This window comes from Lycium ferocissimum, unplaced genomic scaffold (genome assembly GCF_029784015.1).
Source record: "Lycium ferocissimum isolate CSIRO_LF1 unplaced genomic scaffold, AGI_CSIRO_Lferr_CH_V1 ctg858___fragment_2___debris, whole genome shotgun sequence".
In the NCBI taxonomy this organism is placed as follows: Eukaryota; Viridiplantae; Streptophyta; class Magnoliopsida; order Solanales; family Solanaceae; genus Lycium; species Lycium ferocissimum.
The window spans coordinates 5,258-25,000 of NW_026727328.1; the positions used below are offsets into that span (position 1 = coordinate 5,258).

General features: G+C 38.6%; 1 long non-coding RNA gene across 1 annotated transcript; it reads left to right on the forward strand.

Moving 5' to 3' along the window:
- Nucleotides 1–927: 927 nt before the first annotated feature.
- LOC132045925 (uncharacterized) lies at nucleotides 928–2,556 on the forward strand. The gene is made up of 3 exons (XR_009412564.1): nucleotides 928–1,099; nucleotides 1,319–1,406; nucleotides 2,293–2,556. It is a non-coding gene; the product is annotated as an uncharacterized LOC132045925 (long non-coding RNA).
- The last annotated feature ends 17,187 nt before the right edge of the window (nucleotides 2,557–19,743 follow it).

Below are 19,743 nucleotides of genomic sequence, written 5' to 3' on the forward strand. Positions count from 1 at the left end.
GTATCAAATATCATAATATCAAAACTACGATATAAATTTTTTTGATTTCAATATGATAATCGATATATACCGTACCATGTATATATTGAAAGGGAAAAAAAAGACAAAGTAAAGGAATTATCAGATAGGAAAATATGTTATCACTTGTAGGGACAGACATATACGTTGCATACCTAATAATGCTAGAGGAAAGTAATGTGAATCCGAGAAAATTCGCGTGAAAGAGATAAAAGAGACTATAGGACCCATTTGGACACAAGAATTATTCACTTTTTTCCGAAAATCTTTTTCACTTTTTTCAAAAATTAGCGTTTGATCATGAAAATTTCAAATATAACTTAAAGTTGTATTTGAAATTTGAAAAACAACCAAAATCTTTGTTTTTCACAATCAAAATCTTGTTGAAAAGTACATTTTAACAACAAATTATTATTTGCAAAAACTATGGCCAAACAAAACTCCGACTCCGACTCCAACTCCAACTTCAAAAATTCCAAAAAAAGTATTTTTTTTTTTATTTCTATGGCCAAACGCCTTCTAATAGTACTCGTCTAAAACCTTCTACCAGTGTCGAAGTGTTGAATTACAGTATTATTTAACATGAGTTGTGTAAGGGTTTTCAAATTAATTTTATAAAGTCTTAAGATACATTCATCGTTTCAAATTTCATATTAAATATTCAAATTCTTTAACGTTAAATAAGCTATACGGGGGTATTCCTTTTCCAAGTCATAATTTCCTTGCATGAAGAAAGAGTCCTGTACTAAAAGGTGAGTGGAAAGCATGTGGTCAATTTAATGACGGAAAAAGGTAACAGTAAATATTTTTTTTTTTTTTTTTAAAAAGAAGCTATTTTCTTCTATTTAAATTATAAATATAAAAAAATCATTTTCTTGATGAGGCTTACAATTAATTAGTTGTGGTGTGCCTTTTCATCCGTGTGGCCGTATATAAATAACGTGCACCTATCTGATTATCAAGTTAGAAATTGGAATTACTCTTGTTCTATTCCTCTGTTACATATCTCTGTGATTTTGTGAAGGAGCTCTAGCTAGGATGAGTGAGCCACCAAAGTATGCATATCCTTACCCTGCTCAAGGTAAATCCCTATAACTTTAGCTTTGTAAGGAACATCAAGTTGTGGGGTGTTTTATATTTAATTACTTTGATTTGAGTTCTTGTTTTCTGGTAAATCAACCTTTCCCAAAGTTTTGAAGTACTAGCAGCTCCCTCAACTTTTTAAGGTCTGTTTGATTTTTCCTTTTTTTCCCTTGACATAAAATTCTTTTGATTTTGTTTTAATGTTCAATGTTGGTAGGTTATTATCAAGGTCCTCCAGTGATGCCACCACCACAATATTATACAGCTCCTCCCCCAAGAAGGGATCCTGGTTTTCTTGAGGGATGGTAAGTGCCTATTTTCTATCTCCTTCTGTGAGGATTTTTGCACAAAAGGTGGATTTAGGATACATTTCTGTTAAATTCAACTGGACTCATTGCTTTCGCCTCAAATTATGTACTTCCTTCGTTCCATTTTGTTTGGCACTAGTTTCATATCAGCAGAGGTGAATTCAGGATTTCAAGAGGATGGTTCAACATTAGCTACTGGATTTTTTGATTTCTTTTGCCTTTTGGAATGAGTAATTAGAAATAAAAGAAAAAAGAGTCATTAGATGTAATATAAAAAAAGAAACACGTTTTTTTACTTTTAGGTAATTAAATTTATAGAAGAAAAAGGATTTAGAATAATATAAAAACGAAAGTTAAAAGGCTGCTTTAGAAAAAAAAAAAAAAAAGCATAAAACGGGAGCTCGGGTTCAATCCTGGGACCTTGAGGAAATAAACACAGTCTCTAACCAGTACTCCATTCGGCCTGGTTTAACCACATGTTCCTTCAATTAATATTATATATATTTTTAGAATTATACACATAATATATTGAGTTTGACCATGTGTTCACGTGACTTAAAATATGTACCTAAATTTGCCTCTGCTTATCACTCCGTTCAAAAAGAATGACACGTTCTTATATTTTCTTAATGAGAAGTTCTATTTGTTGTCACACAAATGTTATTACATGTTTAAGGTCACAGGTTTTAAAAGTTCTGTCATCCTCATTTAAATGTTATGACATATTTAAAATCACAAATTATTAAATTATGTTTCAAGTTAAACTATAACAAACAAAGTAAACCCGAGGAAGTATACATTTTTGTTAAAAGAGAGTGAGAATGTGTGCTTATTTAGTTATTTATCTCCCAAGTGTTTTAAATGATTTGTTACGTTGGTGCAGTCTGGCAGCTCTGTGTTGCTGTTTCCTTATTGATGAGTGTTGCTGCGACCCTTCCATCCTCTTCATCTGTTGATATTTTATTTTTATCTCGTGTGAAGATATATAATATTGTGTTATTGTCTCAGAATATTAATTCGTTGCTTCAAAGTTGATGAATCTGCATATTTTGTGTTTAAAATTTTAGAGAGACTAATCCTTCCATCCTCTTCACCTCACCTGTTGGATAAAATATTATGAAGAAAATCTCCTATGAAGATTGTTATATATCCAATTTTCTTCATTTACATTTTTTGATGATGTCCTTCAAGCGTATCTAATCTCGACATTTATCTCTTTTTTTGTTTTTCTCGTGATCAAGTTAATTAAACCGGTGTCTTCAATAACCTATAAATGCCTTTTATTTATTTATTAAATGTCATGAAGGGAACTAGAAATGAAGAAATTTTTGGTTGAAAGTGCTTTTCTCCTTTACTGGACCTGTTCGACATGAATTCAAATTACTCAGGCTAGTGATTTCGAATACTGAATAATCAAAATAAGCTTTAGGAAGGGAATTAGAAAAGCTACAAATTTTCAACTTTCGGTGATAGAATAATTATGTTAAAAGTGAAGATAAATAGTACCCAGTAGTGTTGGGGTCCTCAATGTCTCCATCTGGTTTGAATTTTCCAAATGGACAAAGACCGAACCAGAAACACTATTTCTATAATTGTACAACTCGACTTGTTTGCATCAAAAATTAATTTGAACTCTCAATCAAATGGAAAATGTTTTCTAATCAGAAATGACGAAACATTGATGAAGGAATGGGGTCTCTTTAAATTAACTGGAGCGGCATAACGCATGCCACTCTTTTCAAATTGGTCTCTGCTTTTCACTTCATTTTTCCACTGCTAAAAAGATAGGAAAGGCTGATTTGAACCACGAAGTTAATTAAAACCATCATTTACGTTATGAATCGTACGAGGGGGAAACCAAAGAAACACATAGAGGCGGATCTAGAATTAAACTTAGTGGGTTCGATCTTCAAATTTTTTAGTATTAAGCTCATTATATTTTTAAAATTAGAGAGTTCTATTTAACATTTATTGAAATTTTAGTGAATAAATGTGCACCGGAGATAGTTATGTACATTCAATCTCCTTCATTTACAGCTTTATGCTGTCCTTCAAGCGCATATAATCTCGAAATTTGTCTTCTCTTTTGTTGTTTCCTTTTTATGAAATCATGATCACGTTATAACTTATATTGGTGTCTTCAATAACCTTAGGGGTCGATTGGTTAATTTCACTAGGAAAAAATTAGTTCCATCCTGCAATAATACAATGCTTGATGTGAAGAGGTTAGGTTAAAAGTAATTAAGGTATCACTAACGCAACAATTGGTTGGTTGTATAACATATATCATCACCGTATTAGAAGTAATGCTAGCTTGGTGGAAATCAGAGTACGTCTATCTGTAATATAGAAATAATACTACTTACTAGTTAAGGTAACATAATAATACAATTCTTTTATTATTATTCACCGTATAACAATTCTTTCACTGTTATTCATCACATAAACAATTCTTATGTCATATTATTTTTCACATAATAGCATGTGAACCACATGATCTTTAAAATGTTTTCTTATTATCTGTTAAATTTTAGGAAGCATGAAAAAGGGGGGAAACTTCACATACTTTTTAAGTTAATTTATACTACTTAGTGGACATGGTTTGAAATATGGTTTGAAACGTCAAATTATATTTTTTTTGGATGATTTAAAATTTCATTTCATAATTTGAAATTATGAGATGAAATCACATGTCTAAACGCTGATTTTATCTCATGATTTCAAATCGCGAGAAGAGGCTAGAGCACACAGGTGTTGGTCGACATGTGTGCTTGTCAATCAAAAGGCATTTTCGATATTGCTTGACTTTCATGCCTCAAGTATATTGTATTTAACTGCCTTATGATGTGTACTTTTTCATTCTTGGGCATCAAAAGCAGCCCATATTTTGCTTTTGACATTTGTGCCCTCCGGAAAAGCTGCACTTCAACTTCCTACGTTGCGGGACCCTACCTATTAATTTTGAATCACAATGCCTTTGTTTTTACGGCGTGTGCCTGACAACTTTTCCATAATTTGTTCATTTTAGTGGCAAATCAGATTTTTGCTATTTAAGTCATTCAATTTTTTTATATAATTCAAATGTTAATTACTCCGTTACTAATATTTTATTTACAAAACATATTAAAGATGAAATAAGGAACTCAAAGACTATAATATTGTTGTTGTTCTTAATAATATTTTTTACTAATGTTAAAAATATTTATCCGTTATTAATTTTACACTTAATGAAATGATTTACTACTACACGAATATATAATGTCTCAAAGCATCTCAAATAATATGAAACAAAAAACATATACTATAACACAAATTATAGAACCCTTGCTTTCAAAACTTCTAGCTTTTTACGCGTCACTTTCAAAAAATGTTGTAAAATATGTTGAAAATTTCTTAAAATTGCATAGAGATAAAATTGAATTAGTTTTGAAATGTTGATTAATTGTAACAAAGAAACATCGTAGAATATATTGAAAGATTCTTATAATTGCATCGATAAAATTATAAATATATATTGGGCCATGTTGGCACGGGTTCCAATATCTAGTCTAATACTTCCTCCGTCCCATAATAAGTGTCACCTTAGTTAAATTTTTGTCCCATAATAAGTGTCACTTTAGGAAATCAAGACATAATATGATTTTTTTTTTCAATTCTACCTTTGGACAATAAAGTAACATCTAAATGATTATTAGAAAAATCACATAGCAACTTGGTATTATTGGATTCTCAATGTCAAAAGGTTTACTTTTTGTGCATGCTCAATCAAGAGGTAAAAGTAATTTATTTTTATTATATAGGGGTAATTTGATAAACTTTATATTGCATTATTAGTTTTTAATATGCGTATTTTTGACTAAGGTAATATTTATTATGGAACGGAGGGAGTATAAGTTAAGGAAGGTTGGTCTATGTTTTTATCATGTTTGAATTTTCCAAATAGGACGCTGTCACGAAGAAGAAATTACCAGATACAGTTTCTTGAGTGAGTTGACTAATTGCGACAGAAAATTGATTCTCACTCAAATGAAAAAAAGATTCTAATCACAAACCATGGAATGGGGAGAAATGATTTTTTAACCCTTTATAATTCTTTTTTTTGGTTTTATGATCCTTTTATCATTTCAAGATCTGAAAAAACCATTTTATTATATTCAAATTGTAAGAGGTTAAGAGATCTTATTTACTCTGTAGAAGGAGTGGAGTCTCTTTAAATTAACAGGACAACAGTAACACATAATGGCCACTCTTGTATACGGGTGAGATCGAGGTCAAAGCTACCCTCGATTTCCCGTTATGTTATGTAAGGATTTGGACCGTTATATGGGATTGAACGGGTTCCAACCGAGGGTCCCGTAGCCGAGACTTCAACATGGTTGAGGGCAAATATCGATGTTGATTCAACCGAGATCGGAGGTGGTCGAGTTAATCGAGCATCGATCATGACCGAGCATAGCCCGAACGGACTAAGAGCACCGAGATGGAATAAGAAACAGTTGAGTAGATAAGCATGGGGGCCGTAATATTCGCCACCGATCGTATATTTCGGCACCTTTTTAGGTCGATTACTCAACTGAAAAGCGTGTTGCTATCTAGAACTGTAAACAGGGTAGGACTCCTCTACTATATAAAGAGGAGCACCCCTTTTTGACGCATAAGCAAACTCTAAGCAGTTATACTCAAATTCTAAGCTATTGTTCTACATTTTCTTTAAGTGTTCATCAATTATTCATCAATATTTTACACGACTCGAGCCCGGTTCCAAAAACCCGAGCTCGGTTCTGTTACTCTTTATCAAGGACAAGGTTCTTTATTTCTTTGGTTTGATCACTAACTTATTTCCATATCATTATTCGTTGTTATTTCATCATACGTATTAAATTAAATCACATATTCTTTGCACCGCGTATAAATTCAACCGTTGCCTGTTTTAAGGGTAAACAGTTTGGCGCCCACCGTGGGGCCTAGGATAATAGTGGTGGTTTAATACGAGTTTTGATAACACACAATATTTTACACTTGTTCTTTGAAGTTTGATTTCAGGTCTCTCTAACATGTTAGACTCTCACTCTGTCAATTTTCATACTGAATCGAGCCACCACGAGGAAAACGACAATGGGGTACCTAACAACAACGTGCCCCCAGTCGATCCTAATGAAGCCGACCCTCACTCTCAAAACGCTGTTAATACTAATTGGTCATCAGTACGGGATGCGCCTATAGATGGGGATAATGAAGCCACGTTGCAACAACTCAGGAACCATTTGGAAATGGCTATGGCACAATTGCAAGCCCAACAAGCGGTTATAGCATAACTTGAAATCAAAATCGAGCACCCAATGCTGCTCAATCTGGACCGAACCGAGGAAACGCACGAGGGGAGGGAAAGGCACGTTGCTGGGAACTACGGGAACGAACCCGGACAAAATGCCGAGCTGATGAGAATGCTCGAAGAACTGACAAAACGAGTAGAATCCGGGAAAAAGAAGATAAAGGAAAATGACAAGAAGGTGGAGAACTATAACGCGAGGGTCGACCAAATTCCTGGAGTGCCCTCGATATTGAAAGGACCGGACTCGAAGAAGTTCATTCAAATGCCTTTCTGCACCGAGTGCTGCACCAAAGCTGATCCCAAAGAGGTTCCGCATGCCCGATATCCCAAAGTACAATGGGACCACTGACCCAAATAAGCATATGACCGCGTACACGTGCGCTATTAAAGGCAAAGACCTCGCAGCTGACGAGAGGGAGTCGGTGATACTTAAGAAGTTTGGGGATACCCTGTCGAAGGTAGCAATGGTATGGTATCATAATTTACCCGAGCATTCTATTGACTAGTTTTCTATGCTTGCAGATGCCTTTGTCAAAGCTCATGCAGGAACTATTAAGGTTGAAACGAGGAAGTCGGACTTGTTCAACGTCAAATAGCGAGATAATGAAACCCTCCGTAAGTTTGTGGCCCGATTTCAAATGGAACGTATGGATCTATCACCGGTTCAAAACGATTGGGCCGTTCAAGCTTTTACTCAGGGGCTCAACCCAAAAAGCTCGATCACATCTCTAGAATTGAAGCAAAATTTGGTAGAGTATCTAGCAATTGCTTGGGCCGATGTACACAACAGATATCAATCGAAGATCAGGATTGAGGATGATCAAATTTTAATGACTGCATCGGGATCGTGGAGTTCCAGTAAAGGGAACGATCGGTCAAGAAGAACAACAGATCGAGAGCCGAGACTATCCCATGATCAGTATCAAACTTATCCACCTGATCGAAGGGGCAATGGGTGCAATGGTGACTTAGGCAGAAGCGATAGAAGGAATGATCGCGGCCCGAGTAATCGAGGATTAATGAACAAGATGTGATCGACAGACCATTGGGAAATAAAGAAGCCCCGAGATTGTCGGAGTATAATTTCTGCGTCGATGTGGCAACCATAGCAGCTGCTGTCATCCGCAATAGAGAAACGAGACACCTAAGGCCTATCCAAAGACGATCCGAAAAAACGAGATAAGAGCCTGATTTGTAAGTACCATCATACCCATAGACACCGAAACGAAGATTGTCGACAACTAAGGGAAAAGGTTGCTTGTCTGTTTAATCTGGGTTACCTTCGAGAATTTCTAAGTGAACGGGCCAAAGCTCGTTTCAAGAACGTGGATGCCAACAAGCAAGATGGACAGGAAGAGCCTCAACATGTGATCCAAATGATTATTAGGGAGGGACATTCCCCCCGAGGGGACCCGATAATGAAACGCACCAAAGTTTCCATCACTAGAGAAAAACGTACACGGAGTTATGACCCTTAAGGTCCTATCTCGTTCAGAGACGCATATATAGAAGGCATCGTTCAGCCCCACAATGATGCACTGGTAATATGTGTCCTTGTTAATAAATTTAGAGTTAAACGTGTGTTGATTGATCCAGGTAGCTCAGCTAATATCATCCGATGGAGAGTCATCGAGCAGCTAGGACTACTATACCAGATTGTGCCAGCAGTCCGAGTCCTCAACGGGTTCAATATGGCCTGCGAAACGACGAAGGGTGAAATCACCTTGCCGGTCAACACAGCTGGAACCATGCAGCAGATCAAGTTTTACGTGATTGAAGGAGACATGGATACAATGCATTATTTAGAAGACCTTAGATTCACAACATGAGGGCAGTGCCCTCAACTCTGCACCAAGTGTTAAAGTTTTCGACCCCAGAAGGAATCAAGACGATTTGTGGTGAGCAGCAAGCTGCAAAGGAAATGTTCACGGTAGAGGAAGCGGCTTCGGCAGCTAAAGCTCCGGTGTTGAAGGACGGGAAGTCGAACAAAGGGGAAGACGACAAATAGCAATCACAGGCTCCGATCCTGGTGTCCTTGGAAGATCATGAAAGGAACGCACTAGATGAAGAAATTGACTATGGGGTCCCGAGATCCTTTGTGGTACTCAATGATTTAGACGCCACTAAGTCAACGGTCGAGGAACTTGAGCAAGTTATACTGTTCGTTCTTCTACCGGACAGGAAGGTATACCTGGGCTCGGGGTTAACCTCTGAGCTTTGGATTTTTTTTATTGAATTTCTTAAAAACAACGCCGACTGCTTTGCCTGGTCCCATTTAGATATGGCAGGTATCCCACCGGAGGTGACAACTCACAAGCTGAGTCTGGACCCAAGTTTCCCTCCAGTTAAACAAAGAAGAAGGCCACAGCCTGAGGTTAAGCATGCATTCATCAAAGATGAGGCATCTAATCTCCTTAAAATAAGATCCATTCGGGAAGTTAAGTACCCGGATTGGTTAGCTAATGTAGTAGTCGTACCTAACAGGGGAAACATGTTTAGAATGTGCATAGATTATAAAGATTTAAATAAGGCATGCCCGAATGATTCGTTTCCTTTGCCCAGCATCGATTGAATGATCGACGCTACTGCAGGGTACGAGATGTTGAGTTTCCTCGATGCCTACTCTAGGTATAATCAAATACAGATGGACCTGGAAGACCGAAGTTTTGTGATTAGGTTTGGCACATATTGTTATAATGTAATGCCTTTCGGCTTAAAAAATGCCGGTGCCACCTATCAACGCCTAGTCAACCGCATGTTCGAACACCAAATAGGAAAATCAATGGAAGTTTATATAGATGACATGTTTGTTAAGTCCCTGCGAGCATAGGACCATTTAAAGTATTTGCAGGAAACTTTCAACATATTAAAAAAATATAACATGAAGCTGAACCCGGAAAAATGGGCCTTCGGTGTCAGTTCGAGTAAGTTTCTCGGCTTCATGGTATCGAATCGAGGGATCGAGATCAACCTGGACAAGATAAATGTAATAGACGATATCACCGTTATAGACGACATGAAATAGGTGCAAAGATTGACCAGGCGGATAGATGCACTTAGCCGCTTCATCTCTAGATCCTCGAATAAAAGTCATCGATTTTTCCCATTGCTGAAGAAAAAGACCGACTTCGCACACGGAACCCCGAGTGTCAGAAGGCTTTAAAAAAACTCAAAGGGTATTTATCGAGCCCACCTTTCCTACACACACCAAAGGCAGACGAGCAGTTATACCTGTACTTGGCGGGGTCCGAGATAGCGGTAAGTGACATCCTGGTTCGAGAAAAAGATGGTACGCAATACCTAGTTTATTATGTGAGCAGGACCTTAGGTGACGCTGAAACGAGGTACCCAGCTAGAAAAATTAGCACTTGCTTTATTGAGTGCATCTAGGAAATTCAAACCTTAGTTTCAATGTCATCCCATATGTGTCGTAACATGATACCCCTAAAGGAATGTTATGCATAAACCCGAACTCTCAGGCCGATTAGCAAAATGGGCTGTCGAGGTTAGCGGGTACGATATTGAATATTAACCCCGAACTGCTATCAAATCCCAAATACTAGCGGACTTCGTGGCTGACTTTACACCGGCCATGATCCCCGAGGTTGATAAAGAATTACTCTTTACCTCGGGCACTAGTTCGGGGGTTTGGACCTTATTCACAGACGGTGCTACCAATGTGAAAGGGTTCGGGTTGAGAATCGTTCTTAAACCACCCACCGGTAATATAATAAGACAATCTATTAGATCTGTTAAATTGACTAACAATGAAGCCGAGTATGAGGCTATAATTGCAGGTCTAGAACTGGCCAAGAGCTTGGGGGCCGAGGTCATTGAGGCCAAATGCGATTCTCTTCTCGTGGTTAATCATATGAATGGGACATTTGACGTCAAAGAAGACAGGATGAGAAAATACTTAGACAAGTTGCTAGTAATGTTGCACCGATTCAAAGAGTGGACACTTGAACATGTATCTCGAGATAAGAATAACGAGGCTGATGCTTTGGTTAATTTGGGCTCATCGGTAGAATCCGAGGGGTTCAACTCCGGTGCCGTGGTACAATTGACGAGCTCAGTTATCGAGACCAGCCACGCTGAGGTGAATTTGACCAGCTTAACTTGGGATTGGAGAAACAAGTATATAGATTATCTTGAAACGGGAAAACGCAGGCCGACCCCCAGAATCGAGGACCGCCGAGCCAGCAAACGGCTAGATTTTGCTTGGACGACGGCCAGTTATACCGAAGGTCGTTTTACGGTCCCATGGCAAAGTGTTTGGGGCCAGGAGAGACCGACTACGCTATGAGAGAAGTTCACGAGGGGACTTGTGAAAACCACTCGGGAGCCGATTCGCTGGTACGCAAGCTGATCAGAGCTGGTTACTATTGGAATGGGATGGAGAAGGATGCAAAAGCCTTCGTCCAAAAATGTAACCAGTGCCAAAGACACGCTCCCTCGATATATCAATCGGGAGAGGAACTTCATCCGGTTCTTTCTCCATGGCCATTCATAAAATGGGGAATGGACATAGTAGGGCCTTTGCCCTGGGCTCCGGTTAAGGAACACTATATTTTACTTATAACTGACTATTTCTCTAAGTGGGTTAAAGCACAAGCATTCGAGAAGGTCAGACAAAGGAAATCATCGACCTGGGGGGGGGGGGGGGGGGGGGACTTGGAAGAACAACGACATTATAAGTTTGGAATTTAGAAACATACCAAGAATGAAAGTTGTAGATCATTTAATTAGCTTTCCAACCATAGGTTGTGGACCCTCACACGACATCGGGATCAAAAGTTATGACCCTTTCTCAATGAATGCGCGAGCGGTGGAATAAGCTGCGCGAACGCGACCATTTCTAGGTCGGTGCAACCCGAGCCTAGAAGCTTATAAAAGGGCTTAACACTCATTTTTCATCATCAAACACCCCAAGACATCTCCAAAAATCTGGAGACTTCTCCCCAACCCCCCAAGCCAACTTTTTAACCCAAACCAGGTATAATTTCCAAATTCCGGTCCGGATAGCGTATAGTAATTGTTGCAGAATCATTTAGCGGCGTGTTGTGGCCTAAAATTAGCATGGAAAAGTGAATATACAACAATATTAAAGGGAAAAAGGTATGGATATCTTCCTGTTTGTGTTAATACTGGCTTATTCACGGAAATAGAGCGGTAAAATAATTGTATAATGAGTTGAGTAGTTATGGAAGTTGGAAAACAGTGTGTGGGCTGTTTTATATAATACTTTGGTATGGAAAATGATGTTATTAATGTTGGTATTATTATTGTTGTGTTGGTTGTTGAATTGAGAATTCAGGCTAGGCATATAAACGGGGGAGATCTTTACTTTAGATTTTCGGCGAATATGGAATAGTTTGATTTGAAACTTGAAACAAGTGTGCGATAAAGAGGCTAATGTTAATGTAAATCCTCTTAAATTTAGAATTGAGAGCTCGGACGAATAAGCGTAGCTAATAGGAGGTTGAACAGGTATGTTAAGGCTCGTCCCTTTCTTTGAAAGGCATGATTCCTAGGTTATGATCTCATAAATGTTTCCATATTTTCCTTGTTATCAAAAGTTAAAGATCTATGATTCCAAGGCATGATTCCTTTTCCCGATGACCCATAAATGCTTTCCAAAATGTCCGTATTTTTCCAAAATGGAGGTTTATGACTCCGTAAGCTTTTATGACAACAACGATGGATATGTTTTACAATGACAACGATGATGTCAAAGATGAGAATATTTTTTTATGGTGACTATGATAGGAACGATTTCATGTTTAAAGGTTCCAAGTTATGATTTCAATGACGATATAAGAATGTTGAGCTATTTCTTGATTTCTCAAGTTTATTCATGGATGATGACTATTTTCTAAAGACTTCAAAGCATATGAAGTGACACCTTGTGAGATTTACGATCTCATTCTATGTTTTCTCTTGATGTTGTTTTTCATTGATAGTCTCACCTTATAATAATTGTCCCTTCAAGGTGAGACAAAGCGATCATGATTATTCCATAATATAATCAGAGGTTACCGACCTTACGTCACTCCGATAGATACATGACTTTCTTTGGGCTCTTATGCATGCTGCTATATGATATATGTACATGATATGTGTACATGTATATGGGAAAAAGGGATAGCGTTATATACGCGTAACCACCTGATCAGTTGGTATTATATGACATGATACCATCCCGGACGCGGGATGCCCGGATGCGGGATATATGTGGCTAAATAGATCGGGCTGCACGGTTCCGCAACAATATATTATATGTATATGGATCGGGTTGCACGTTCCGCAGCAATATATTATATGTGTATGGATCGGGCTGCACGTTTCGCAGTAATATAGTATATGTATACGGATCGGGCTGCACGTTCCGCACATGACTAAGCATGCATGGTACCTGCCTAAAAGGCACTCAGATGTACAGGTTACTCTTTTATCTCATGATATGCTCTATATTTTCATCCTGTTACTATTCATGCTTTGTATCCTTTAATATGTTATTACTCATGCCTTACATACTCAGTACATTGCTCGTACTGACGTCCCTTCTTGTGGACGCTGCGTTTATGCCCGCAGGATCAGGTAGCCAGTCAGACGATTCACAGCAGTAGGATCTCCCCCTCAGCGGCAGTCGGTATGCTCCATTAATCCGGAGCTTCGGTCTATTTGGTATGCTGTTATATCCCGTATTTCGTACGTTGGGATATTCCGAGTTAATGGCGGAAAGTTAAGGACAAGGTTATATTTTTTTCAGTTTTGTTAAAGAATGCATAAGTTGTTTATTTGCCTTTTAATTGGTATGGAGAATTAAGGGTAAATTTGGAATAAGGAAAAATTGGAGGCTAAAAGTTGGGAAAAATAATTTCATGAAATGGCCAAAAGGCCAAGGTGGCCGTGGGCCCCACTCACATGTTGGCCAATTGTTTTAAGCCAAAAAGGGGTCCATGTGTTTATTTCATATTTGTAGGGGCATGTATGTGTATATGTATAATTCATGACCATGCAAGACTACAATTCATCTTTTATAACTTAAGGAAAATTCTAGAAAATTGGAGGAAAAATAGAGTGCACATGACCGGCCATGTGCTACACATATATGTATATATATGTATAAGTGATGACAAACAAGGCACAACTCATCATTTCTAACTCTAGAAACTTAGGGAGAAATGGAGAAAAAAAAGAAGGAGGACCTTCGGCCAAGAGGAGGGCTGGCCGAACATGTCCCTCAAATTTGATCAAGAAGAATTATTTCTTTCAAGCTTTTCTACTAAGTGGAAGGTCCTCTACAACGTGGAGTAGTTGTTGGGACAAGAAAACCATCCGTTCTTGCAAGTGGAACCTTGGCCGAGAGAGAGGGTTGTGAAGTCAAGTGGAAGAAGGTAAGGTTCTATCCTCTTTTACATGTTTTATGGATGTTTTGGACGTGTTGTGATATGTAGAAATGAATGAAGCCATGAAGTTGTGTTGTGGAAGTTTGGCCGTGTAAGTATGCATGGTGTAGGAAAAATAATTAATGTTATTTAGTATTCTAGTTGATGTTGTTGTGGATTTTATGTTGTAAAATGAAGGTTTAATGGTTCAAGATTGAAGTTGTAATCGTGTGGGCCGTTTGGAAGCTAATGTGATTCTAATATGCTTTCTTGAATTTATGGAAATAACGTTGTAGACGTGTGGATTGTTGATATAGTTTATGAATTTGGAAGAAGAAAATGTGTTATTGATGTTCCTAATGTAATTGGAAGATTTCGGGTGGAATGGCCTATTGTTTGGGTTGTTTTGAATATTGTATGGATTGCTTGGAATGTTCTTAAATCGTGTTTGAATGGTCTTGGATTAACATTTGAACGTATGATCATTGATGTTAGTTTGAATGTATGTAGTTGAATGGAAGATAAATGGAATGTTGACGAGTTATATAGAAAAGATTTGTTAATGCTAGAAGGTGTTGTGAATCGATTATTGATGTTGGTACCATGATTGTTGGTATGGTTGTTGTTGATTTGGCCGAGTTGAATTCTCGGGGATGTTGGATTTATAGGGGAGATGCTGTCCAAATTTCTGTAAATAAGTGATGGCTTGGAAGAGGATTCTTCAGTGTTTATGACTAATGGTTAATGCCTAATGATATTATTGTAGATCGTGAGAAGTCGAGACTCAAGTTTGGATTAGCTTAGGAAGCAGCTAAGGTATGTAAAGCTCAACCTTTCTTTCTTTGGCATGTCTTAGTTGAAAGTAAGTTATGACACGAGTTTCGAGGTAACTCTATTCTCGCAATTCGAGCATGTTTATGATTCTTATTTGTTTCTTGATATTCGTATTCTTAACGTAGTCGAATTATGGTTCTTATGTTTTTGTATGACTAAGTTTCAAAAGTTGCATAAAAGTTTTGTTTTCAAAAGAGTTTTGTTCTTAAATGATTCCGTAACTACGAACGGTCGTAACTTTCACAGAAGGGCTCGGATTGCTTCGATACGTTCGTGGAAAGTCCTAAAGTGAATAAGGTTCGTAACTTTCATAGGCGGGCCCGGATTGGGTTGACGCTCGCCCGTGGGTCCCGTGACTTTCTACGTTTGGTTCTAACGACCTATTTTTGAAAGAACTTAATATGACTATTTTTCCGACCCCCGAGTATGATTATATACTTAGCTATTGAGTCTGGAATGATGATTCGTATACTTATGATTCCGATACGTTGCTATGATTTCTAAAATTCTGTTTGTTATGTTTCCAAGTAGTGTCCGAAAGACATTTGATATAACTTTTGTCCTGATTTTCAAATGACGATTTGTTCAGCTTACTTCATTGAGTCTCTGAAAAGGATTTATGTGCATATGGTTTCTCACTACTCTGCTCGTGTCAAGCTCAATATGTCTTTCACCGAGTCCCGGCCGGGACACACATTCGTGCACATTCCACGCATTATTCACCGAGTCCCTCACTAGAGGGCCGGACACGCTATATATATATATATATATATATATGATGATGTGATGGGGATGGCGGCCGATAGCATACCGAGTCCCTTGCTAGCGGGGCCGGGACACGCTATTCACCGAGTCCCTCACTAGAGGGCCGGGTACGATATATATATATATATATGTGTATGCATGCATGATGATGAGATGATTTTATTTATCGCGTCCCTCATTAGAGGGCCGGGGCACGTTATATGTACACTTTATATATGTATATCATGATTTTACTCACCGAGTCCCTCGTTAGAGGGCCGGGACACGCTATATGTTTTTACGATGATTTTATGACATTGACATGCATGGTATATGTTTTCAAAGGCAAGTCTTATGATTTTCTGTATCCTTTACTTCAGTATGATCCCGCTTACTGTATTTCATGCTTTACATACTCAGTACATATTCCGTACCCCCTTTCTCGGGGGCTACATTTCATGCCGCGCGTGTACACCTGCATGAGCGAAGATATTTGTAGAAGATGTTCCGGCGGGATTGGCGAGCTTCACTTTCTCCAGTCTTTGCCGAGTCAGCGTATTGTTGTTATGGTATCATGTTCCACGTTAGAGACTTTGCAGACAGAGTCATGTGTATAGTATGTCAGTTTGTGAGCGGCCCCATAAGCCGATGTATTGTTATGCATTATTTTGCAGATTTTATACGATTATAGACTTCGTTTGATTTGAAAAAGTATGAAAAGTATATTTGATTTCCGCAAACCTTTCATGATGTATTTATGTTATGATCTACGGGTCCAAAGATGATTTGAGTGTTACGAGAGTCAGCGGGTTCGGTCGGCCCTAGGTAAGGGTCGGGTGCCCATCACACCCTATCGGATTAAGGGTGTGACATATGCCATCTTGTTACATACATATATAGGTACGGCAGGGCCTTGTCCTGTCCTTTCTACAGTTTGTACTCCATAGAGGTCTGTAGACAGTGATATGTAGCCGTGATATTATGCAGCCTCGTCGGCGTGCATTTGGTTGTATAGTATATATGTGTGGCGGCCAAATCGGCTCACGCTATTATTCTCAGTATTTATGTTTATATATGTGCGTTGGCCGTGAGTTCCCGATACGCTGTCTTTTATGTTGATTGTTCGGGAGACAGTATAGCATAGTTACAGATTGTACATGGGCCCAGGACAGTCAGTGAGAAGTAGATGCAAGCATAGGGGTGCTTGGCCAGTAATGGTCGGGTACCTGTCACGACCCACTCATAATGCCATATATAATAATGAACCTGTCTCATGAGCAGTCACATTTAACCCAACATAACAAAATATGCAAGCCGAGAAGGCTGCCACTATACACGGGAATATCCAAAATGAACTACATCTGTATAGCTGACCAGATCATATATATACAACCCACATATGTCTACAGACCTCTAAGAGTATAGCAGAATCTATGTCAAAAGGATCTGTACCAAAATATCTCAAGCTCCGAAACAATGGAGCTCTCCAAGCAGCTGGGCAGAAGTCCTAAGTCGGAGAATCACCAAACTAGGTATCTGTACTTGCGGGCATGACACGCAGCCCCCGAAGAAAGGGGGTCAGTACGGAAAATGTACTGAGTATGTAAAGCATGAAGTACAATAAAGAAGATCATGGTGAGCAAAAGTTGACAGGAGACGAGTATGATAATCAAAGATACCAATGCATCTGTGCCTTATAAGATGAGTCATGCATACATATATAATATACCATACCCGGCCCTCTAGTGAGGGACTCGGTGAAATATAATACGTACCCGGCCCTCTAGTGAGGGACTCGGTGAAACATAATACGTACCCAGCCCTCTAGTGATGGACTCGGTGAAATAGTCATATACATACCCGACCCTCTATGGGACTCGGTGAAATATATAATCTTTAACTATGAGCGTAAAAAGGATACTTTAACAAGTTGGCGGTAGGGAATCGATCAATCACCGAGATAAGAACGAGGATGATGGGGTGCCACATATGATTTGAAAATTAATGACATGAGGCAAGAATTCCTGTAAAGACCGAGAGATGCGATCATAGATGAAATACAATGAAATGTGAGGAACGTGCATGGAGGACAACCTGGCCGTGGCATCAGAAAGACGGATGAAGGCTCGATGAACGAGGATGGAGAGAGTGTACATTGCAAGAATTCTGTGCTAAGAGCAAGAAGTAGCAGGACACTCGAAAAATCTTGGATAATTTGGACGCACAGCTGCAACACAAACGCGTAGTTAACAAGAAGTATGAGTAAGTGAGCTAAACGGGTGAAAGAACTAGTAGTGGATGAAAGGGTATGGAAAATGCTGACAAAAATAATGATGATGATATAGACATAAATGGAAGAAGCATTCAAGATAAGAAGAATTCTAGATATGTTATAAGCAAAGTCGGGAATAGAAAAATAAGGAGTAAGGTATAATCGAAGACTTCATAAAGGACGTGGTGACTCGATGTCCCCATTAACTTGCAGGTCCGAAAAACCGTTAGTCATAAAAAGACAGAGGTGTGAGAAGACAGAAAAGAAGGCATCGAAATTGGATCTAACCCTTATAAGTGTTCCAATTGGATACAAGAACATGCTTAACAAGAAGATAGATAATTCATACCATACGATGACGGAACCCCGGCCTTAAGAAGGCCGTGAAGGGTGGCAGATAATTACCGAAGACGATGGATATTCGAAAGCTATTGGTGTATTAGGACCTCCTTCATAAGGGGGGAAGAACATATTGGACTTGAAAGGAATTATGACGTTCTCAAGCTCCGTAAGGGAAATTTATTAGCTCGAGCCGTAGTTTGAAACATATCGGCATATCAGAAGGTATCGAAAGAACAGAACGAATTGACAATAAGTGTACCATAAGGCAGACATAGGAAGAAAGTATGGAAGACACAGTAAGAGAATGCTTCACGCCAATATGAACTACGATATTTTTAGACCATGATTTGAATCCCTTGTGTCAGGCAAAATTGCGCAGTGCCTAAGTATGCAGCGACATGTCCTAAAGGGTGATAAAGAGAGCAAGAAAGGTCTACAAGCGTAGTTCACCAAGGATAATGGAGAGGATGAAAAATCCAAAGGACATTTCGGATGACAATTTTAATAAAAAGAACAACGATTGGTAGTTTGGAAATTTTTGAAGGAATGAAAGAACGCTGCTTCTATGAATGGAAATAAAAGAATTCACCGGATATTAGAAAACATCTCACGGATTACTAATTATACTAAACATGAGAGCATATGTTATGGAATTATATGAACCGTCAATGTGAAGCTATGCCCAACTACAATTGTAAGAAGGCCACACCGAAAAGCCAACAAGGAATAACGACTGACGAAACGATCGCCAATACAAGAAAATCGAAGACATGAATACTTGTGTTGTAAGAGAGTCATAAGGGAGTAAGAATTTTTGTAGACCTATGCTTCTGGGTTGTATTGCAAGATTTGAGGTAAAAAGGTTAAAGAAACAGTTGTGGCAGGAAGCTAAAGAAAAAGTTGTGGCAGGAGCCCAAGGATTTAGCTTGAACTCGAATTATGAGTTGCCATAAGTGTAATCGTGAAGGATAGTAAAAGGTAAAGAACCACTATGTATGTACATACTTTGGATCGATGGAAGGGGTCTTGGAAAGGAACTGGGAGGAATAGTTTAAGGAACATAACCATTATACTTACTAGCGACAAAGTCATATTGGATAAACACTCGGAATGTAAGGGTAAGAGAGATGGTGACAAGGATGTAAGGACTAATGACGCTGACCAATGAACCGCAAGGAGTCGCATACAGTGTATATCCAAGACCAACAGATAACAAAAAAGAGTAGCTCGAGATAGCGCCGAAGGGATAAAAGCAAAGAGGAAGCTGTATTCGAAAAGGTAATTGCCCACTAATAGGGAAATAAGGCGCGAGAGAAAGAGAATACTTGCAGGATGATGAATATTTATGGCATGATAAGTCAAGACTACAATAATGGAGACAAAATCAGAGCGAGAGCGAGATACTAGTTAAATTCCGAT